Raw genomic sequence first — 21344 nt, forward strand, 5'->3', positions numbered from 1 at the left:
AACAAAAAGAGTCCTTATACTCACACATAAAAAGGTATAACACACACACACACACACACACAAATACATGATAATGGCATGGGAGGGATGTGGTGTTAAATGAAGTCTCAATGTGAGAAAGGATATTATTTTGTTGCCTTGAAAGTTTATTCTAGGAAAAAAAGAAATAGGGTTCCCCTTTTTAGAGTATAAGTCTCTGTCAGCACAAATCCTAAGTGATTTGGAGGGAGAGACAAAATATTACCGTTAGCTTTACTAGTTTGGTAAAGTTGGTCAAGGCATTTAACCTTTGTGTGTAACAGTAAATCTTCCTATATAACATGATCATATGATAGCTAGGGCTCTTCCAGCTCCATCTTCTGTGATCCAATGACTAGGAAGTGATTGATGTCTTATGAGTTGTTGACTTGTTTTGTTTTTGTTTTTAAGGAGTAGTTCTAGGCTGATGATTTCATCCCTGTAGGGAGTGCTTGGTGAGGGAATACAAAACCATAAATCAATTAACTAAAATTTTTTTAAAGTGATAACTATGTTCCCAGAACCTTATGAAGCACTGGGGATATAAAAAAGAGAAAAAAGGTACATATATAGTTATATCCTCATATTCTCTCTCTCCCCTCTCTCTCTCTCTCTCTCTCTCTCTCTCTCTCTCTCTCTCTCTCTCTCTCTCTCTCTCTCTCTCTCAAGGTTATCTAAGACTGAGAATCAGTAGCCAGTGAGGTTACAGGGAAAGGTAATCTTTGAACTGCATCTTAAAAGATGCTAGGGATTCTCTAAGGATGAAGTGATTAAAGGGAGATTTGCAAGCATGGTAGACAGACCCAGCCATGACACTATCAACTCCCAAATAACACAAAATTTGTTGAAACTTAGTAGAATTCCTTGGATTTAAAACAAAATGACTTCATTGGTAGTCTTATACATTATTCTGCTGTGGTCCAAACCTTCCACAGCCCCAAAGGTACAGAAATGGGAGAAAGAATGTTGAGTGTGAGAATCTTAGTCTGTATGACTGGACCAAAGAAATGGAGGCACTGAATATAGATGCTTATTTTTAGCAATTTGACTGAGTAGTGGAAAAGAGGGAGAGAATGATGAGTAACAGGAATAGTAGGATTTAGCATTTTTTAATTTTAAGAATGAGGGAGACAGAGAAAAAATTGAATGTCAGCTAAAAGGGGGATGATAGTAGGGACAATCTATTGGAGAGGATATGAAGGTAAGGGATCAAGGATACATGTCGATGATTTGAACTTGGCAAAGAGGACCACTTCTTCATCTGGAAATTCCCATTAGGAATGCCTATCAGCAAGCCATCTGTCATCATGTCATCTTAGAGAGTTGTTTGGGATACCAAGAGTTTAAATGACTTGCTGATGGTAACACAGTTAAAATATTTCAGGGCATAGATTTGAACCCAAATCTTATAGCTCTTTATCCACTAAAACATGCTTACATCAACTTTTCCCCCTTCTTAATGTATAAAAACAGAGTTTTTCTTTAACTTTCATTGGAAACTGCAGGGGCTTTACTTGGTCCTGAGCTGTTGGCTCATTAATTTTAAAGTATTATGGGGTATGGGGTCAAAGATCATGGAGACCTATATTTTCTCATTCTGAAAATGATTAAAGACCAAGCTGGGCTTGCTGACTTTACATTCACCTTGCACCCCTCTAGTCTGCAGTGAGAGATAAAAGCCCTTCTTATCATGCTGGAAAATGTTTATACCATGTTTTATCCTGTTCCTGGTTCGCCTAATGTTGATAGGGTACCATTTTATAGGTACCAGATGGAGATTGCTTCACTTCTGTTCATCTTTTCTTTTTCTTCCTCTTCATATTCCCTATATGTCCCCTCCTACCTTCTCCCCTTATTCACTGACTCTTGGGGAAAAAAGGATGGGGAATCCCATCCAAATGTTATACAATATGGTTCTATGTTTGGACTGCCAATGTTCATGAAATGTCACAGCTTCCATTCTCATTGTAATGTTAACACATCCATATAGCCCAGCCATATCTGCATTTCCATTCTGCTTTTCAAGGAGGCATTGAGTCAAGTGTGAACTAGAGATGTGGGAGGGCTAGGTTCAGCAAAAAGAGAAAAATGTCACCTCACCTAGTGGATGTTTATCTCTGCCCCAGTTCTTCCATCTGATCCAGATCATGGGTTCATGCAGGCTAGAGGAACATTAGGAAGTTAGCTCACCAAACAATTAAAAAAATGCTTCTGTTTTTCTCTAAAGAGCCTCATGAGATAGGAATCACACAATCCCTTAATAATCTGTGCTAGAGCAGAAAATTTCTCCGTATGGCTAAAGCCCCTTTGCTAATTTTCACTCTGTCCTCTGTGGGTACAAAGAGCATCTCTTCCACTTGCTTTTTGTTTATTTTTAAACCTTGAAACCTTTACTCTCTTCATCCACCATAACCTGTTTTGTTTTGTTTTTTCTTCTGCTCTAAACTCCCATTCCTTTAAACTTTTGGTTAGGCCTTGTGTTCTGTGGGCAGAAAGATTGCGATGATGACAATTCATATTTATATATTGCTTCAAGATTTACAGGCTGCTTCCTATCCAAGAACCCTGTTAGATGAGTAATACAAATATTATACACATTTGATAGATGGGAATACCAAGGCTCTCAGGTTGGAAGGTGTGTAGATGAGGAGATATGTCCAAAATCATATAAATTAAAACAACTGGAACTAAAATTATTATTATTATTATTATTATCATTATCGTTATTATCATTATTATTATTATTACTAGTGAGGCAATTGGGGTTAAGTGATCTGCCCAGGGTCACACAACTAGTAAGAGTCAAGTGTCTGAGGCCGGATTTGAACTGAGGTCCTTCTGACTTCAGGTCTGGTACTCTATTCAGTACACCACCTAGCTGCCCCTGAAACTAGATTTATAATAAAAGCTTATATTTACATTACACTTTTTTTTTAACTTTTTTTTAAAATTTTTTTTATTTTTTGTGAGGCAATGAGGGTCAAGTGACTTGCCCGGGGTCACACAGCTAGTAAGGGTCAAGTGTCTGAGGTTGGATTTGAACTCAGGTCCTCCTGAATCCAAGGCTGGTGCTTTCTCCACTACACCACCTAGCTGCCCCCACATTACACTTTAAGATTTACAAAGCTTGGGGCAACTAGGTGGCGTAGTGGATAAAGCACCAGCCCTGAATTCAGGAGGACCTGAATTCAAATATGACCTCAGACACTTGACACTTATTAGATGTGTGACCCTGTGCAAGTCACTTAACCCTTATTTCCCTGCCTAATAATAATAATAATAATAATAATAAAAAATCTTTTACACCATCACCAGTAATTGAATTATGCATTTGATAGTTCAAATTTCCTTATGTCTATTTTATAGATGCAAAATATAAGATGTAGAGAGGTTAAAATACTTGTCCAAGGTCACCCACATAGCATGTACAATAATTTCTGAAGCAAAATTTTCTGTCCTCCCTTCTCTTTAAGAAGTGGCACTCAAAGGCATTATCTCAGGCCCTTTATTGCCCGTACCTTACTAACTTGTGGAATAGTTTTCTTCTTTTCATTAATTCACCAGACAATAAGCTATTCAGTAATCCTAAATCAAAGAATACTCCAAAGGGGTTTACCCTTTTTGTTGCCACTATGGATGAAAAATAAAGTTGGAGTGAACTAGACCATCTAGAGTTAGATCTAGAGGATAAATCCCTACCTCTAATGATAAAGCAATGGAATGAGAAATAAATGATATGATGAAAATTGAAAACAAGGGCAATTACAACAGAAGAAAATGACTCATCTCCCTACAGAAAATGAACTGTCCAAATGAATATTGTGGGGTGTGACAGTTTTCTCTAAACTCGAGACTCAGGTTGGGATATGGAAAACTGGTTATACCAGCCCTCTAAAGTTCAGGGAACACAGGGCAGCAAAACAATATTGGGAGTTCCATCAATTCAGCTACATAGATACATACCCTGTCATAAAAAGCCTTTCATATGAATGGAAACAAACAGAATTTCATGTGAAACAATTGGTATTATTGCCACTAAATAGCTGAGGAATACTGTTAATCATAGAGGAAGTCTAAAGGAAGATACCTCTCTGCATGTCTACATTCTCAGAATGAAATCAGAGACTCAGTGGCAGCAGCAAGGTACTTAAGAATTAAACCAGATAGGGACAGATAGGTGGCACAGTGGATAGAGCACTGGCCCTGGATTCAGAAGGACCTGAGTTCAAATCTGACCTCAGGCACTTAACAATTACTAGCTGTGTGACCCTAGGCAAGTCATTTAACCCCAATTGCCTCACCAAAAAAAAAAATCAAGAAAAGAAAAATAATTAAACAGGATGAATATGCAGTAATTGAATGTTGATTTGGAAATAATTATTAGCAGAATGAACTATGTATTTAATTTTGCAATTCTATATAACAAAGGAAAGGAATACTGGATATAGGGATTCTATTTAGAATTAATGTGAGCTTGAAGGGAAGGAAAAGGAAGAATGAAAACAGATATGATTTCATTACTCAAAAATTCTAAAAAACAAATAGTCCCTGGTAATGTGGAAGCTTGAAAAGATGAAATTTTGTCTATATTATGATACATAATCCCAATGATGAAAGAGGAGCTATCAAAGGAGACCAAAGTAGAGTTCCCTGATGAACTAAAATTTTAAGAACTTATGTAAAAAAAAGACAAAGGAAAGAAATGAATAGACAAATAGCAGTATATATATATATGTAATACACATATGTTTATTGTGATGTGGATTATGTGTATATTATATATATATATATAATGATAGAGAGAAACTAAGACAGAGACACACAGAGATGAAGAGACAGAAAAAGAGTGAAGATATTATCAGGAGAATTGAATTGACAAAATATCTCTTGAAATGATTTTTTGGACAAGACAGAGAGATATAGATCAACTATAGTGATCTAATTGTATAATTTGTTGAAAAATTATACCTAAAAATATCAAAATTTTAAACATATATTTATATGTATGTATGTAAACACATTTATATACATATATTTACATGATGTTTTGTGTTTATACATATATAAGTATATGTGAATATACATATATGCATTATATGTATGTGTGTGTGTGTGTGTGTGTGTGTGTGTGTGTGTGTGTATGAGAGAGAGAGAGAGAGATCTCTTGCCAGTGGATCCAGATGGCTCTGGAAGAGAGAGTAAAGTTGGTGACCTTGCACATTCCTCCCTCACTTAAATCCAGTTCACTATAAATCATGACATCACCCCAATGTCATGATCCTCTTTGAGAATGAAGGACAAACAACAACAACAATTCTTTGTGTACATGTGTATGTATATACAAACATATTACACACATACAAAATCAGAAAAATGTAACAGACTGGCAAAACCCCAGAAGAATAGTAGCTGGACAGCTAAAAAATCTTGAACAATTAGAATAGATGTTCTTGATGTCAACACACTTCCAAAGCTCTTAAGATAGATTCCAGGCATCCATGAATTTGGATGGTAAAAAATGTACAAGGTTATTTTTGATAACCTCTAACTGAAATTCCTCACTAACTTCAGTTATGAATTAAAAATATTCTGAGAAGGGATTCCTAGGCCTTACCAGAGTGCCAAAAGTATCCATGACATTAAAAAAAAATAAGAACCCCAAGTGTAGAATGAACTGATTCTTGGGAAAACACTGAAGATGGAATAAAAAAGCTGTTTGTAAGTTATTTTCAGAGCATCAATGTAAACCATTCAGGGATAAGTTCTTTGTTATGGAAGACAGTGTAATTCTATAAAGTGACAGAAAAAATATCTATGGATGTTTCAGAATGAAAGCATTGTCAGGAGAAGTTGGAATTAACAAAGTTTCTCTTGAAATGATTTCTTGAGGCAAGACTGAGGGGACCTAAATTGGCCATAGTTATGCAGCTTTCTAGCTTATTGAGCAATTTTACCCAAAGAATATTGATTCACAGTTGTATTTTAACTGGAGCAGATCTCCAGTGGTATATGAGAGAGCTACAATTTCTTCATCATTTTTGTTATTTACTTGAAAGACACAAAAGTCATGATTATCCATTTTAACAGCACACAATATTGGGACAGTAATATTAGAAAAAATGAACAAAATTGAAAAAAAACTAGTTTAGGTAAATGTCAAACCTCTAAAATAAAACTTTATAAAATTAAGTGTAAAGTCCTGCTTCTAGGACTAAAGCTTAATTGTATAAATTCAATAGTGATTCATGTGAGATGTCTAAAATTCTAGCTATGCTATCCAAAATCTGAGTGGTCGCCAATAAATTATAAGCTTTAGCAAGAGGATTTAAGTGTTTCAGTATTTATTAAAGAGCATTAGGATTAGAGAGAAAGTTAAAAATCCAACTATTTCTAGGAGACTCCATCATCCGACCCACCATGGCCAGGTCAGGAACCAAAAGAGGAAAAAGCCCTCTGCCAGTGTCCACTTCCTACTTCGTGTCCTTCTCCCAGCAATGGGAGGCTCCTCAACTTGATTGGCTGGTAGCCTTGATAGATAGTACCCACGAACAAACGTCACTTCCTGACACCAAGGACCTTGACCGCATGGCTTGCCCTCAGACACCTTCTCCTCATGGCGGAGCTTTCCTGCAGTAGCTCTCCAGCAGGTGGCATCATTCCAATCATTACACAAGAGATTTTCTCTGACCATAGCCTTAGTTAAGGGCTAATTGTATAAAATGGTTACTTTGGAATTCATCAGTCTCATGTTACATTAATTATTAAAATTATGCTAATCGATGAAAGAAATAGAGGATTATAAATTATCTTATAATCTGAGCTCTGATACCAAATAGTCTCACTCATTTTACAGATGAGAAAACTATAGCCTAAGGAAATTTAGTTTTTTGCCCCAAGTCACAAGGTTTTGTGTGTTAGAGGCAGCAGTTGAACCAGGTACTCTGGGGTCTAGAATGAGCACACTATCCCCGACTCTTATTCTCTATATGGACTACACAATTGTTGGAGTAGAGAGACTTCTTTAGAATCGAGTCTAGGAAACTGAGTCTGGTTAAACACCCATAATCAAGTCTCAGTGATTCTTTGGCAAGACTATTTTCAAAGAACTTCCTGCCCTCTGACTCAGATTGGTCAGTCAGTGAAAGAAAAAAAAAAATTTGAGTTCCTGCTGTCAAGGAGTTCATATTCTAATGGAGGGAAGACAATATGCAAACAAACTATGTGCATATAAGATCTATATAGGATAAATGGAGGAAATCACATAGGTTCACTAGCTTTGAGGGGGCCTGGGAAAGGTCTCTTACAGAAGGTAGGATTTGAGTTGAATTTTAAAAGAATCTAGGGAAGACAAGAAACAATTGTGAGGGTAGAGGTGTCAGTCTCTGCGTCTCTAACATTTATCTTTTCTGTATTGAAGATCTAGCTATTTTTTTGAGAGTATCTCTGAGGGTAAAATAAAAATAGCTTAAATATTTAAAAAATATGTCAATAAGTATTGATACAGACTTCAGGTCTCCCCAAAACATCTTGGGTTTCACACACCTCAATCAGGCCATTCAAGAGGTTAATGTTCAACTTTGCCCTGCCAAATTTGATGTGGCTTTTTGTATTTGGGTGACTGTGCTATGCCTCCTCTAGGACTACATGGAGAGTGGGGCCATCCCTTCCAGAACATGACCCAGAGACATGAGAGGACAACCTTTTGGAAAGATATACTTGATAGAGTCCAGTTATCATAGCAACAGGTATCCCTTAACCACTAAACACACGAAAGTAGATGTTAAACCAAATTGCTTGAGTCAGACAGAGAAACAGAATAGAGATGAAGTCACTGGAAAAAATATACAAGAGGTTCCATAGATGCTATCAAAAGAGAAATGTCCAGAGAGGAGCTGTATTCCTGCCAGAAACTTTTTTTTTCTCTGACAAAGGAATCTTAAATCTAAAGCAAGACTGTGTACATGTGCATTTGGGAAATGGATTCTCAGAAGAGATAGAACATTGATTCACAGATACCACAACTCCAAACACAGAATAGCATTGAGGCAATTAAATCTTTGCTGAAGGATTGGGAATTCAGATTTCTACTTTAGGTGGTGGGTATTAGAGGATCATAAATTATGTGGAATCTCAGAATGATCTCCCCTTACTGGACAGATTTCTGCTTACTTCCCTAGGGCTAAGGTCTAAGACAAGTATTATCAATTGTAATGTTGAACAATGCTATCATTCTGAATTCTGATGGTAGAATTGACTCCACTGTCCTTTCCTTTCATCCAGGGTACACAACTTACCAAACTACAATTTCATTTTTCACTGATCTTCCTTCCCTGAGGAATAGACCAAACCTTGGGACAGTGGAAGGATAAAGTTTATTTGTTTTCCTCCCTTGGCTTTTAATAATTCCTAAGGCAATGAGTGAAATTTGTTCAAGGGAAGTTGGTTATTCTGCTTTTCTTCACTGATAAAATGGGAATAATATAATTTGCACCCATCTCAAGGGATATTTTAGGGGAAATGCTTTGTAAACCTTAGCGATGGCTATGCTTTTATTCCATTCTGCTTCTCCTCTTTTGCTTTCTTCTTCTCCAGCTTCTCTCCCTTTTCCATCTTCTCTTCTTTTCTTCTTCTCTCTTTCACTTGTATCATCATCATCAAAACCACCACCACTTAAAGAGGTCCTGTGAAAATCTCAGTTCCTTACTCATTCACTCATAAGCCATCAACTAACTGCTCAAGGCACTATCTTCCATATTATACTGAGTTGCTGTTAGAGATAAATGAGACAATGTCAATAAAAGATTTTTTTAAATCCCCTGCCCTCAAATAGTTTACAATTTAGTGACTGATTGAAATATGGCACAGTGTAAGAAAAAGAGCATCAAAGTGGAATCAGAAAAGCTGCATTCAAATTCAAGCCCAATTCCTATTAGCTAAGGACTATGACCTATACTACCTAATGTCTTTATTCCTCCATTTCCATTTTTGTAAAATAGAGTCAATGATGTTACAGTAGCTACCACCCAGGTTTATGTACCTCATTTCACTTCAATTAGTACCTCCTGTGTGCTGGACCATACTCTAGTTGCTGGGAATACAAAGACAAAGTGGAAAAAAAAAAACAGTCACTGACCTCATGGAACCTACATTTTAGCAAGGTCAATAAAAACATAGGCAGAATGAATGAATGAATGAATGAATGAATGAATGAATGAATGAATGAATGAATGAATGAATGAATGAATGGAAAACATTTATTAAATGCTTACTATGTCCATAGGGCAGCTAGGTGACACAGTAAATAGATCATCAAACCTGGAGTCAGCAAGACTCTTCTTTGTGACTTCAAATCAAGCCTCATTTAACCCTATTTGCCTCAGTTCCTCATCTATAAACCGAGCTGGGAAATGAAATGGCAAAGTACTACAGTATCTTTACCAAGAAAATTCCCCCAAATGAGGTCAAAAAAAGTAGAAAAAAACTGAAAAAAGAACTGAACAACAGAAACAAAAACACGTACATATGCATTTTGTTAAGTACTGGAAATGCAAACAAAAAAGTAAGAGTCCCTACGCTCAGGGAGCTTATATCTTTGTGGGGGAGCCAATATATATATATATATACACACATACACACACAAACACACACACATATATGTATATATATTTATGTGTGTGTATATATATATACATATACATATACACATATACATATATACATACATATATACATATACATATACATATACATATACATATACATATACATATACATATACATATACATATATATATATATATATATATATATATATATATATATGGCAGGTCTTAGCTGCAAGTCAAAGACTTACAGAGAAAGACAGGATTCAGTGGCTTAAAAAGATGATAATACAACTTTTAAAATGTCATTTCTACTGACAAATACATGCCCTTTTTAAGTTTTGCTTTTGTTTTTGTTTTTACCATTTGACATTGTCAAAGACTTTGGTGGCCAAGACTTTCTTTTCTGGTTCTTCAGTACTTGTAGCTGCTAAAGAAACATGGACTATAGCACCTGCAGAAACAGTTGCCAGTTTGCATTTCCACAGGTGTGTTGCTTGCTAAGATGATGCAGAAATGAACATATGGAAAATATTGAGAATTAGGCAATTGCTTCCACCTCCTTTCCACAAATTACTCTAACTCTACCCTGGCTCTAACCACTGTAATAGGTGAGCTTTAGCCTCACCTTATCTGAAATCAAGCCTGTAAGTCATTTCCTGACAACGTTCATGCTTCCCATAATCTAACATCATCCTCATCTCTACTCTTGCCCTGTACTCCCATGCAACAGCTCAGGAAGCCTGGATTCTATTTCTGAATTTCTCAGATTTCAAAAATCAGCTTTCACCATACCTTGCCTGGAACTAGGCTTCATCCCACCTCCTGATCATCTAGAGTAGGCCTTTCTTATTACCTTCAGTTCTTAGAAGAGCTCCATCAAGGAGCTTACATTTGTCACACACATTCTAACAAGAGAAGACAAAACATCCAGGGGAGATGTGGTCAGGGTTGGCAGTTTTGATCAGGGAAGTCACAGGGATGGTCAGGAGAAGCATAAAGTGATTGATTGATATGTCCTTTTCAGGAATTGTAATTCTGATTTAATTATTGTTCCCAGAGCTTAGAACAACAACAACAACAACAAAATCTCAACGTATAAAAGACAAAGTGATGAACTCAGAGAAAAGAAGGAAGGAAATAAATATTTTTAAGTACCCTCTAGGTGCCAGTCACTGTAGTAAGTGATTTATAAATATTCTCTCATCTGATGCTCATAACAACTCTGAGCAGTGATATAATCATTCCAATTTTACAGTTGAGAAAATTGAGGCAAAGAATGATTAAGTGGTTTGCACAGGGTCAAAGAGCTAGCAAGTTTCTGGCCAGTTTTGAACACAGGTCCTGTTGACTTCAAAGTCTACCACTCTATACACTGTACCAATGAGCTAAGTCTTGAAGAACCAGGTTCAATTACTCCATTTGACTAGTATTTATTTTATGATCCTGGGCAAAGTCACTTAACCTCTCAGTGCTTCGGCCAACACTTTTTTTTTTGGGGGGGGGGGAGCAATGAGGTTTAAGTGACTTGCCCAGGGTCACACACAGCTAGTAAATGTCAAGTGTCTGAGGTCAGATTTGAACTCAGGCCCTCCTGAATCCAGGGCCAGTGCTTTATCCACTGTGCTACCTAGCTGCCCCCAAGGCCAACTCTTTAAAGTTGCAAGTTGCATAGTGGGTGCCCATTTACATTGTTAGAAGAGGATTTCCTTGTCAGGAAGTTCCTCATACCAAAGAAATCACAGGGTAGTTAAACTAAAACAAAGCAAGAAAACAAACACTAATAAAAATAACTCCCCAAGTTCTTTCCAGCACAATAGTTCTGTAAGGTGCATAGGCCAGTATTTCCCTTCCTATTTTTTTTTTGTTTGTTTATTTTGGGCTAGAACTCTGAATGTATCTGCATACAGAATCTCTAGTGAGGAAACTCCTTTACCAATGTAGAATGGCCCCTATAATCATAGAATCAAAAAAGGCACTACACAGCTCCAAGTCTTGAACTCAATTCTTTCTGACACTGACTTTGGCCTTTGGCTCTCTAGCCACACCACAAAGTTGCATTTCATTTCTATTTCACAAATGAAGATACCCTCCTCTACAATACCTCCTAGAATTGACTTCTGATTAGTTGAAGAGTCTCCAGTTTATTTCTGCTCTCACTTCTGGCATTCTGGATCTCTTCCCAATGCTAATGGCAGCTGTCAACTTTGAAGTATAGGCTAGTCCCATCCCTTCCTGAAGAAACAGGATAAAACAGGTTTAGTGACTTAACCTCTACCATTCACTTAATAAGTAAGAGAGATGAGATTTGGACCTCTCTGTCTGCCTATGGGTAGAACAGTCTTTCCTTAAATTATCTAAGGATGCTCCCATTAATAGAGAATGACATAAAATATAAAGCCACAGAAAGGAAAATCACTAGTCCCAGTTTAAAACATTGAAAAGGATCCAGAAATTCACATTGAGATTTGTAAAAATCTCTAGGGCATTGTGTGCCAAATAGAGTGCAAAGCTTAATTTCAGACTCTGCAGGATCCTCTTCCCCCACAATCTCAGAGAGCTAGCCAATCTGATCACCAGCATCAGAAGAGTCCTGGGCACTGGTTAAAATAGCCACAGGTTAACAGCCTCCAGCAGGGATGGGAACATATGGGAACATGATTCTTTCAGATCTGTAAATCCCATCATTAGGTAGAGGGAAACTGAATGACCTGCCATAGTCCTGAACCTCAGAAAAGGGTGGAATCAGCTGCCATTAGCATAGGGAAGGGAGGCCTTTGGGAAAAGAACTTTGGATGGAGATAAAATTGAGACTATTGAACCAATCAGTAGTCAGGACCGAGAAACGGAAAGGTTATAGAGGACTCTAACTTGAAGGGGTCCAAAAATAAGGGAGTTGGGAATACCAGAAAAGGGTTATAAGAGTTGATTAGAAGTAAGGAATAAGAATGAGGAGAGACAAAGAGGCAGAAGCAAGCTGATTTTTTTTTAAGTGCCAGGGAGTAGTTTAGGTATGAACTTTGGACAGTCCTGGAGAAATGGGATAGGTCTTTGTACATATGAAAGCCTCCAGGTAACTATCTTAAAAATAAGCGGTTTATGGTACTCACAATATCTGCATGACTTCTGATCAGTGATAATTCGTAAAGGAATAAACCTCTTGGGGAGGGGGAGGAATGGAGAAGGGGGAGGAGGTGGGAGGGAAGAAGAGGAGAGAAGAGATGAAATGGGAGGAGGGAGAACAGAACAGAAGATAGAAGGGAGAAGAGATGAAGGAAAGGGAAGGGGAAGGAAGGGGAGGTAAAAGGAAGAATAGGTTTTTCCTCTTGCTTTCCTAGTTGCTTTTCCACTTCATGCAACTATATCTTTGTTCTTGATCTATCTACTTGGTAATCTATCTATGGGGAGTGGGGCAGCTAGGTGGCACAGTGGATAGAGCACTGACCCTGGAGTCAGGAGGACCTGCGTTCAAATCCAACCTCAGACACTTGACACTTACTAGTTGTGTGACCCTGGGTAAGTCATTTAACCCCAATTGTCTCACCAAAAAATAAAAAAGAAAGGAAGGAAGGAAGGAAGGAAGGAAGGAAGGAAGGAAGGAAGGAAGGAAGGAAGGAAGGAAGGAAGAAAGAAAGCAATAAATTTATGGGGAGCATGACCTTACATGAATATGAGTGAGATAATTTACTTGTAGGGATTGGACTTTTTTTCCCCTGGTATTTAAAACTGGCCAGTAAGGAAACTCCCTCTGTACCTCATAGTCTTAGAGAGAGGTCTTGAGTCAACTTCTCTGTATTTTTAAATCTTAGCATTTCCATAACACTGAGAGTATCCAGCCTAGAGTCACAGAGCCAATAGATTTCAGAAGTGTGACTTGAAACTAGGTCTTTCTGGTTCTGAGATACTCTTTATCAACTACATCATTCTATATGCAACCATACCATCTCAGAAAATCTTTCTGATCAATTATTCTTTGTTGGCATGCATAGGATCATCCTGGATGTCAAGAAGGATGGAATGTTAGAGATGCCCTAATTCAACCTCTACCTTTTAAAGAGGAGAAAACAGAGGGGCAGCTAGGTGGTGCAGTGGATAGAGCACCGGCCCTGGAGTCAGGAGTACCTGAGTTCAAATCTGGCCTCAGACACTTTACACACTTACTAGCTGTGTGACCCTGGGCAAGTCCCTTAACCGCAATTGCCTCACTAAAAAATAAAAAAAAAATTAAAGAGGAGGAAACAGGATAAGAGAAACTAAAATTAATTGGCTTTTCCAAAGCATTTGGAATTGGATTATTTATAATCCAAATCCGGTCACAGACTCTAAAAGAAAAAATCAAATTTTAGTCCATGGTGAGGGAATTGCCCATCCCACTGTACTCAGTACTAGTTAGACTAGATCTGGAGCATTATGTTTGGTTGTGGGAATTGTATGTGAGGAAGAATATTGACTGACAAGAGCATATCTGGAAATGTATGACCACAGTATTGAGAGGATTTTGCTGTGGTAAGTCTCTCTTGACAGGAAGCATTTTGTTTATGTTTATAAATCAATTCCAGCTGAAATTCCAACAACTTCTATCCATTCCTCCAACTACCTGGGTAGTTGTAAAATAAATCTTAATTAAAAAAAAAAACATGACAATCTTTCAAATACCTAAAGAAACCAATCATGTCATTCTTCCTAAAACTTCTCTCCTCTGGACTAACTAATCCCAGTCACTGTAACTAATTCTGCAGCCAGTCTGGCAACAACTTGATCTCCTCCCTCTGGCCTCACTCCAGCTCACAATTTAAAAAAGATGATGCCCAGTATTGTGTCAAGTGTTCCTAGTGTAGTTTGATCCGGATGTAGGGGAGAGAGGCTTGAAATTTTAGAGAGGTATGATGACAAGCTAGGGTATGATCTAAAAATTTCCTTGTAAAGCACAAGGAAGAAAAGGGTGGAGACCTTCTCAACCTCAATAGCCATGGATCTATGTTGCCAGTGATTTATATTCATCTCATTTTGTAATGGGGACCTGGAATACAGGTCTTTGTAAGAGGTCATTGCAGGGGCAGCTAGGAGGCGCAGTGGATAAAGCACCACCAGCCCTGGATTCAGGAGTTCCTGAGTTGAAATCCAGCCTCAGACACTTGACACTTACTAGCTGTGTGACCCTGGGCAAGTCACTTAACCCCCATTGCCCCGCAAAAAAAAAAAAAAAAAGTCATTGGGTCACTGGCTTAGAAGAAGGTATAGATATATCTGTGGATAATGATAAGCTGAAAGAGAAAGCTAACATGTAGAATAATAGAATGGACTAAAAATGTCTTAATAGACTTTAAGGATGGACTGAGTCTCGTAAAACCAAGTTGAATAGACAAATGTACCTTCAATGACTTCTCTATTTCTTTAATACTTTAGGAACCTGTGACTTGATTTTTTGCATACTCTGTCTTCAGCTAGCAACAACAGAAAACTAAGGTAGCTAGGGGGTGCAGTGGACAGAAAACCTTGTCTGCAGTTATGATGACCTAAGTTCAAATCTGGCCTCAAAACTTACTTGCCAGATGACCCTGGGCAAGTCAATTAACTTTTTTTGCCTAGTTTCCTCAACTATAAAATGGGGCTTATAATAATAATAATTATATATATATATGTATATATATTTAAAGTACTTAGTGTCTGGGGGCAGCTAGGTGGCACAGTGGATAAAGCACCAGCCTTGGATTCAGGAGGACCTGAGTTCAAATTTGACCTCAAACACTTGACACTTACTAGATGTGTGACCTTGGGCAAGTCAGTTAACCCTCATTGCCCTGCAAAAAAAAAAAAAAGTACTTAGTGTCTGGCACATAGTGGGTAATGTTGAGTCCCTTCTCAAAGATTCCCCTTAGCAGATTGCCACTATAAGCTGCTGAATCTCGGGAGAAAAGTATATTACTTAGAATTCATGTTTTTAGGAGTGAACTTCTCTGAGCATGAACTAAGGAAGAAACATTAGAGGTCATCTACTTAAACCTATACCTGAACCAAAATTCCTTTTATAATACCTCTAACAAGAGGTCATCTTGCTTTTCCTTTTTGTTTTGTTTTTTTTTTTAATTTTTAGTGAGGCAATTGGGGTTAAGTGACTTGCCCAGGGTCACACAGCTAGCAAGTGTTAAGTGTCTGAGGCTGGATTTGAAGTCAGGTACTCCTGACTCCAGGGCCGGTGCTCTATCCACTGCGCCATCTAGCTGCCCCTCTTTTAAACTTCTAATCATGGTGAACTCATTACCTACAGAGGCACCCAGTTTCCTCTGAGATCCTATTAGCTTATTTGGCTCCCCTTTCCCACTGTTTATTCAACTCTAGCATGCAGTCCATTAAAACCCCCAATGAAATATTTTCTAGACCCTCCTCATCTAACCTATCCTTTTCAACATCATGTTTATTCTCTTCCATTAAGGCCCCATGGCAATACTGACGTGTCTGGGAGGAAGTGGCCCGCTGTTAGTAGATCACAGCAAGGTATGGGCCTAGCACTGTATTGTGTGTGTTCTTAGGCTTTAAAATGGTTCAGAGAAGTAGCTTCAGACATTTATGAAGAACTTCCTAAGGATTCAAGTTGTCCAGATATACCTCAAACAAGTCAGTGAATTCTATACACCAAAGAGACTAAAATGAATATTTTTGAAAAACTAAGGATTCTGCTATGCATAATGACCAATCATGATTCTAAGAATCAAGAATGAAGCATGCTAGGGCAGCTAGGTGGCACAGTGGATAGGGCACTGGCCCTGGAGTCAGGAGTACCTGAGTTCAAATCTGGCCTCAGACATTTAACACTTACTAGCTGTGTGACCCTGGGCAAGTCACTTAACCCCAATTGCTTCACTAAAAAAAAAAAAAAAGAATGAAGCATGCTTCCTACCTCTTGACAGAGAGAATGAATGACTCATGATGCAGAAGGAGACATTCATTTTTGCAAATGGACGATGTGGGGATTGCTTTGCTTGACTGCATATTTGTTACATTTTTTTCTTTTAAGTATGTCAATTAAAAAAATAGAAAATATAATGAATCAAAGGAAGAAGAGGAGGTTGGATGACCACTTGTCAGGGATATTATAGAGAGAAGTTCTGTTCACACATACATGAAACTAACTAGCCTCTTAAATGCCCTCCCAGTTCTGAGAAGATATGATTGGAGACCTTTACCAGTGCCCCAGTCTAAAAACAGCAACCAATTAGGAGCCAAGTTTTCTCCCAGGCCTTATTTATTTTATTCTCTTTCCCAAGCAGAAAAATAATGTCTCTAATAACTGTGCCTGCCATTAACTAATGGCAAGCCCAGTGACTAATTATGCTTGAATCTGGTGAGCAAAGAAATGAATTGTCCTTGTAAAGCTTAGTTCTCAAGGATTTTTGGAGAACAAAAAGCTGGAGATTTTTTTTAAAATGGAGGGAAGGAAGGAAGGGAAGGAAGGAAGAAAGAGAGGAAGGGAGGAAGAAAGGAAGGAGGGAAAGGAAAGGAAAGGAAAGGAAAGGAAAGGAAAGGAAAGGAAAGGAAAGGAAAGGAAAGGAAAGGAAAGGAAAGGAAAGGAAAGGAAAGGAAAGGAAAGGAAAGGAAAGGAAAGGAAAGGAAAGGAAAGGAAAGGAAAGGAAAGGAAAGGAAAGGAAAGATGGAGGGAGAGAGAAAAAGAACAGTAGTTAGCTATAGAAAATAATAATAATGATTCTATTTTCTATAGTGGTTTCTAGTTTTAAGAGTACTTTTCTCATGCTACTCCAGGGAAATAGGGGTGACAGTAATGTTAACCCCACTTTACAGTTGAGGAAACTATGGTTCCAAGAGGAGAAATAGGGTAGTAAAGACCACTTGATCTGAAGTCAGAAGCCCTGCATTTAAGGCCCAGCTCTGTAGCTTACTAGCTGTGTGGTTTCAAGCAAGTCTCTTTGCTCCCTCTAGACCAGAAAAATGAGTGAGTCACTTGGCTTAGATGGCCCCTGCCATCCCTTCTAGAGGTAGGATCAGTCTGGATAGATGATTCATAGATAGCCTAGCTGAGCTTTGACCACAAGTCTTTTAAGTCTGGACCAGAGTTCTTGACCATATGATAGTGCCTAGAACTTTATTACACCACCAATAAGCACTACTTGAGCAGAATGTGTGCATCCAGTTAAGTCCTTTATTGTGAGTACTTTACTTGGAAGGAATTACTGAAAATTTTCACTTAGATGGATATATTTCCTTTTCCATGTGACTCTTTATCAAAGAAAATTAGGCCAAGTGGCAGAATTGGGCCCCCAGAAGACTTTATTTAGACATAGAACTAGTTGCAAATCCGTATGTGCATTCACCAACTCATATTGAAGGTCAGAGAGGGAAAGGACCACATAAACATCATTGGATCCAATCTCTTCTTTTATAAATGAGGAAATTGAATTTCAGGAAAAGAAAATGACTTGCCTGTGGTCAGTGTTAATAAATTGATTTCAGAACATGATATTTTTTCAGGGTTCTGGAGATGTAGCTGTTGGAATCTATCCTCCTACTAGCTCATCAACCCCCACTCTTTGGAGTCACATCATATATTGGATAATGATGATGATAAGGTAGTTTGCTTTATATATCAATTCAAAGTTTGCAAAGCACGTTGCATATGTTAGCTCCTTTGGTCTTTATAAGAATCCTATCAGGGAGATGTTATCATCCTCATTTATAGATGAAAAAACTGAAAAAGGTAGAAGTTAAGTGATTTTCCCAGGGGCACACAGCTAGTAAGTATCTTAGGCAGGATTCAATTTCAGGTCTTCCTAAATATAAGTTGAGTATTCTACCCATCACACCACCAAGCTACTAGCCAGTAGTCTCAGTTATTTAGCAGACACACTTGCTCAAAGGTCAAAGTCAAAAGTCAATAAACATTTATTAAGTACCTGCTCTGTTCCAGACAAACAAAATGGTAATAATACATTTTCCCCAATGTACACACATGGGATTCATAAGAGGAAGAATGGGAATGACATCATATAATGAGAGTGGATGCATACATGTAAGGAACATACGTGACCAAAGTGTCTTACAATACTGTAAATTCCAGGTCTTGATGTACTTTATTTTTTTTTCCCTCTGGAAGGCCCTCAGGATGTTTGCTTCAGAGCATGATGTCAATGATGGATGGTTTTTTACTGTTCCTTTAGGCTGTCTCTGCAAGGACATAACACCCTCTCCTGGATGGATAGTTTAGCTATAATACTTTGTACTAACCTTTGAGATGTGGTGTTAACAGAATGGGCCAATCCACCAACAAGCAGGATCAAGAACATTGAATGGTTATACTGGATACTCGTGCTGCTTGGCTTCTGCTGGACCCAGCTGGGCAGATGTATTTAGCCACTGGTCAGAAATAGCCTAACAGCACAGGACTAGTAGCAGTTGCCAGGCTAGGAGAGGCAGGTTGTTAGGCCACTAGACTCTTCTCAGGATTTACTGTTTCTGCTGATGGGTGGATCTTCCTTTCTGATGGGCAACTTAAATCTTTTTTCCACCATCAGCCATTGACCTGTCTGTTTGATACTGCCATGTCCTCTTAAACTGCTGTGTTATGGTGCTTGTGCTTGCTATAGTGCTACAGTAGTATTTCAGCTAGGTCAATGATCCTTAGCTTATGATCAGCAGAAGACTCTTCCCTTCAACTTCCAGGAAGGAGATGAGAGAAGTTGTGATTCTCCTGTTTGAACAATCTTTCCTGACTCAAAAGGACCTTCCCTCAGTAAGGCACTCCACCTTGTCCTTCAGAGATAATTTGTAAATTCATCATGGAGTGGCTCATAGCCAAATTTACTTGGAATATAGAGGTGTAGGGGGAGTGCAAGTGTGTGTATACACGTATTTGTGTGTGTGTGTGTGTGTGTGTGAATTTACAATTACTATGAAATCTTGCAGCAGCTAGGTGGCACAGTGGATAAAGCACTGGCCCTGGATTCAGAAGGACCTGAGTTCAAATCTGACCTCAGATACTTGACACTTACTAGCTGTTTGACCCTGGGCAAGTCACTTAACCCTCATTGCCCCACCAAAAACAAAACAAACAAACAAATAAAATTACTATGAAATCTTGATCTTCCTTAGTTGGTTCTTCCTCTCCTACTCCTTTGGAGATCTATAGATCAGCGGCTGGGAGCAAAATGAAGTCAGTCTATGCTAAGAAGTCAAGTTCATTTTCTCCTTGTTATCTTCCTATGTAATTGTGTCTTCCAAGCTTCAGACTCCTTCTAGGATGCAGGAAGTCTATTTTGCCTCTGAAGACTTTTCTTTTACATTTCAATGTCTCTTTCTTTTAATTTCTCCAGACCTACATTCTTTTTTAAATAGAAGTTTCACTGAATACCTCCTTATATTTAAAATAATTTTATTTATATCAGTTGTTTCTATATGACCTCATTTTTTCAATGTCTCCCCAATCCCAGAGTTGCTTCTTTTAGTTTGAAAAAAGGAAAAATGGGTTTAGCAAAACTAACAAACACATAAAACAATAGCAGTGTATGCATCATTCTACATTCATAGTCCCTCATCTCTTCAAAAAAGTGAGGGAGATACCTTTTCCATAACTTTATGAAGGGAGCAAATGTCATTATAATTTTGAAACATTCAGTTTTGATTGCTTTTGTTATGGCGTTCATTTATATTCCAATAAACACTATGCATATTGCATTATTGATTCTACTAACTTTAATTTTATTGTTTGTTTTAATATGTCTTATGCTTTTCCAAAGTACATTAAAACACACACAGGCGGCAACTACTATGGCAATTTGGCTAGGACAATTTAAAAAAAATCATAATTTCAGAGAAATTCCTTCAACTTGTCTTTTCCTATAGAAAAAAGACATTAGGTGTATTTTTGTTTTGTTTTGTTTTGTTTTTTGGTTTGTTTGTTTTGCGGGGCAATGGGGGTTAAGTGACTTGCCCAGGTTCAGACACCCAGTGTCAAGTGTCTGAGGCTGGATTTGAACTCAGGTACTCGACATTAGGTGTTTTGAGCTATAGCTATCCATTCTGCACTTGGAGTCAGGTATTATATGCAAACAAACAAGCAAAAAGGGGTGTCACTTTTGCCTAGATATCACTTCTTTCCAAAGCTTTACACCACCACCACCAAAGATCTGAGTAACCTAACTTCTCTGCATCATTGCCCTGACCCAGAAGCCTTGGAGGGTGGGTAAAGGATCAACCATTTATCAAGTACCTACTATGCACTAGGCACTGAGCTAAGCACTTTACAAATATTACTTACTTTAGTTTCCACTATCACAGCTCCAATTGCCAAGAGGAAGGGGATAAGCAATTAGCTTCAATTACAAGCCCATATATTCTCAAGGCTCAAAAAAGAGACCATTTTATCTTCAAATAAAGGAAAATAGATGGAACTACTATCAGTGACCCTTAAAACAAATAACCATCTGTCAACAATGTTTTCTCTAGATATCTGTAGGGTGTTAGTTGCTTATAACACTGTCCAGAGTATGGGTACAATGGGAGAGCCCAAGTCACCTCCCTCCACATTAAAGTTCCCCTCTGTGGTTCCTCTGTCAGGCTCCATAGCATTGGTCTTTTCTGGGAACTCTGGTATTCTCAGTAGGTATGACCCATTGCGATTGCCCATGACTAACCAGGTTTAGTCCTTCAAAATCTGACCAGCTTGGGCATAAAGTGGTCATTCAGTGCCCCTTGCTCTGTCTAAAGTGTCCTTTT

General features: G+C 38.1%; 1 protein-coding gene across 2 annotated transcripts in view; it reads left to right on the plus strand.

Moving 5' to 3' along the window:
• GRID1 (glutamate ionotropic receptor delta type subunit 1) overlaps positions 1 to 21344 on the plus strand; it is a 1160974-nt gene that overhangs the window by 1032200 nt on the left and 107430 nt on the right. The gene's annotated exons all lie outside the window — the stretch shown is intronic.

The sequence above is a fragment of the Dromiciops gliroides genome, chromosome 2 (assembly GCF_019393635.1).
Source record: "Dromiciops gliroides isolate mDroGli1 chromosome 2, mDroGli1.pri, whole genome shotgun sequence".
NCBI classification, from domain to species: Eukaryota; Metazoa; Chordata; class Mammalia; order Microbiotheria; family Microbiotheriidae; genus Dromiciops; species Dromiciops gliroides.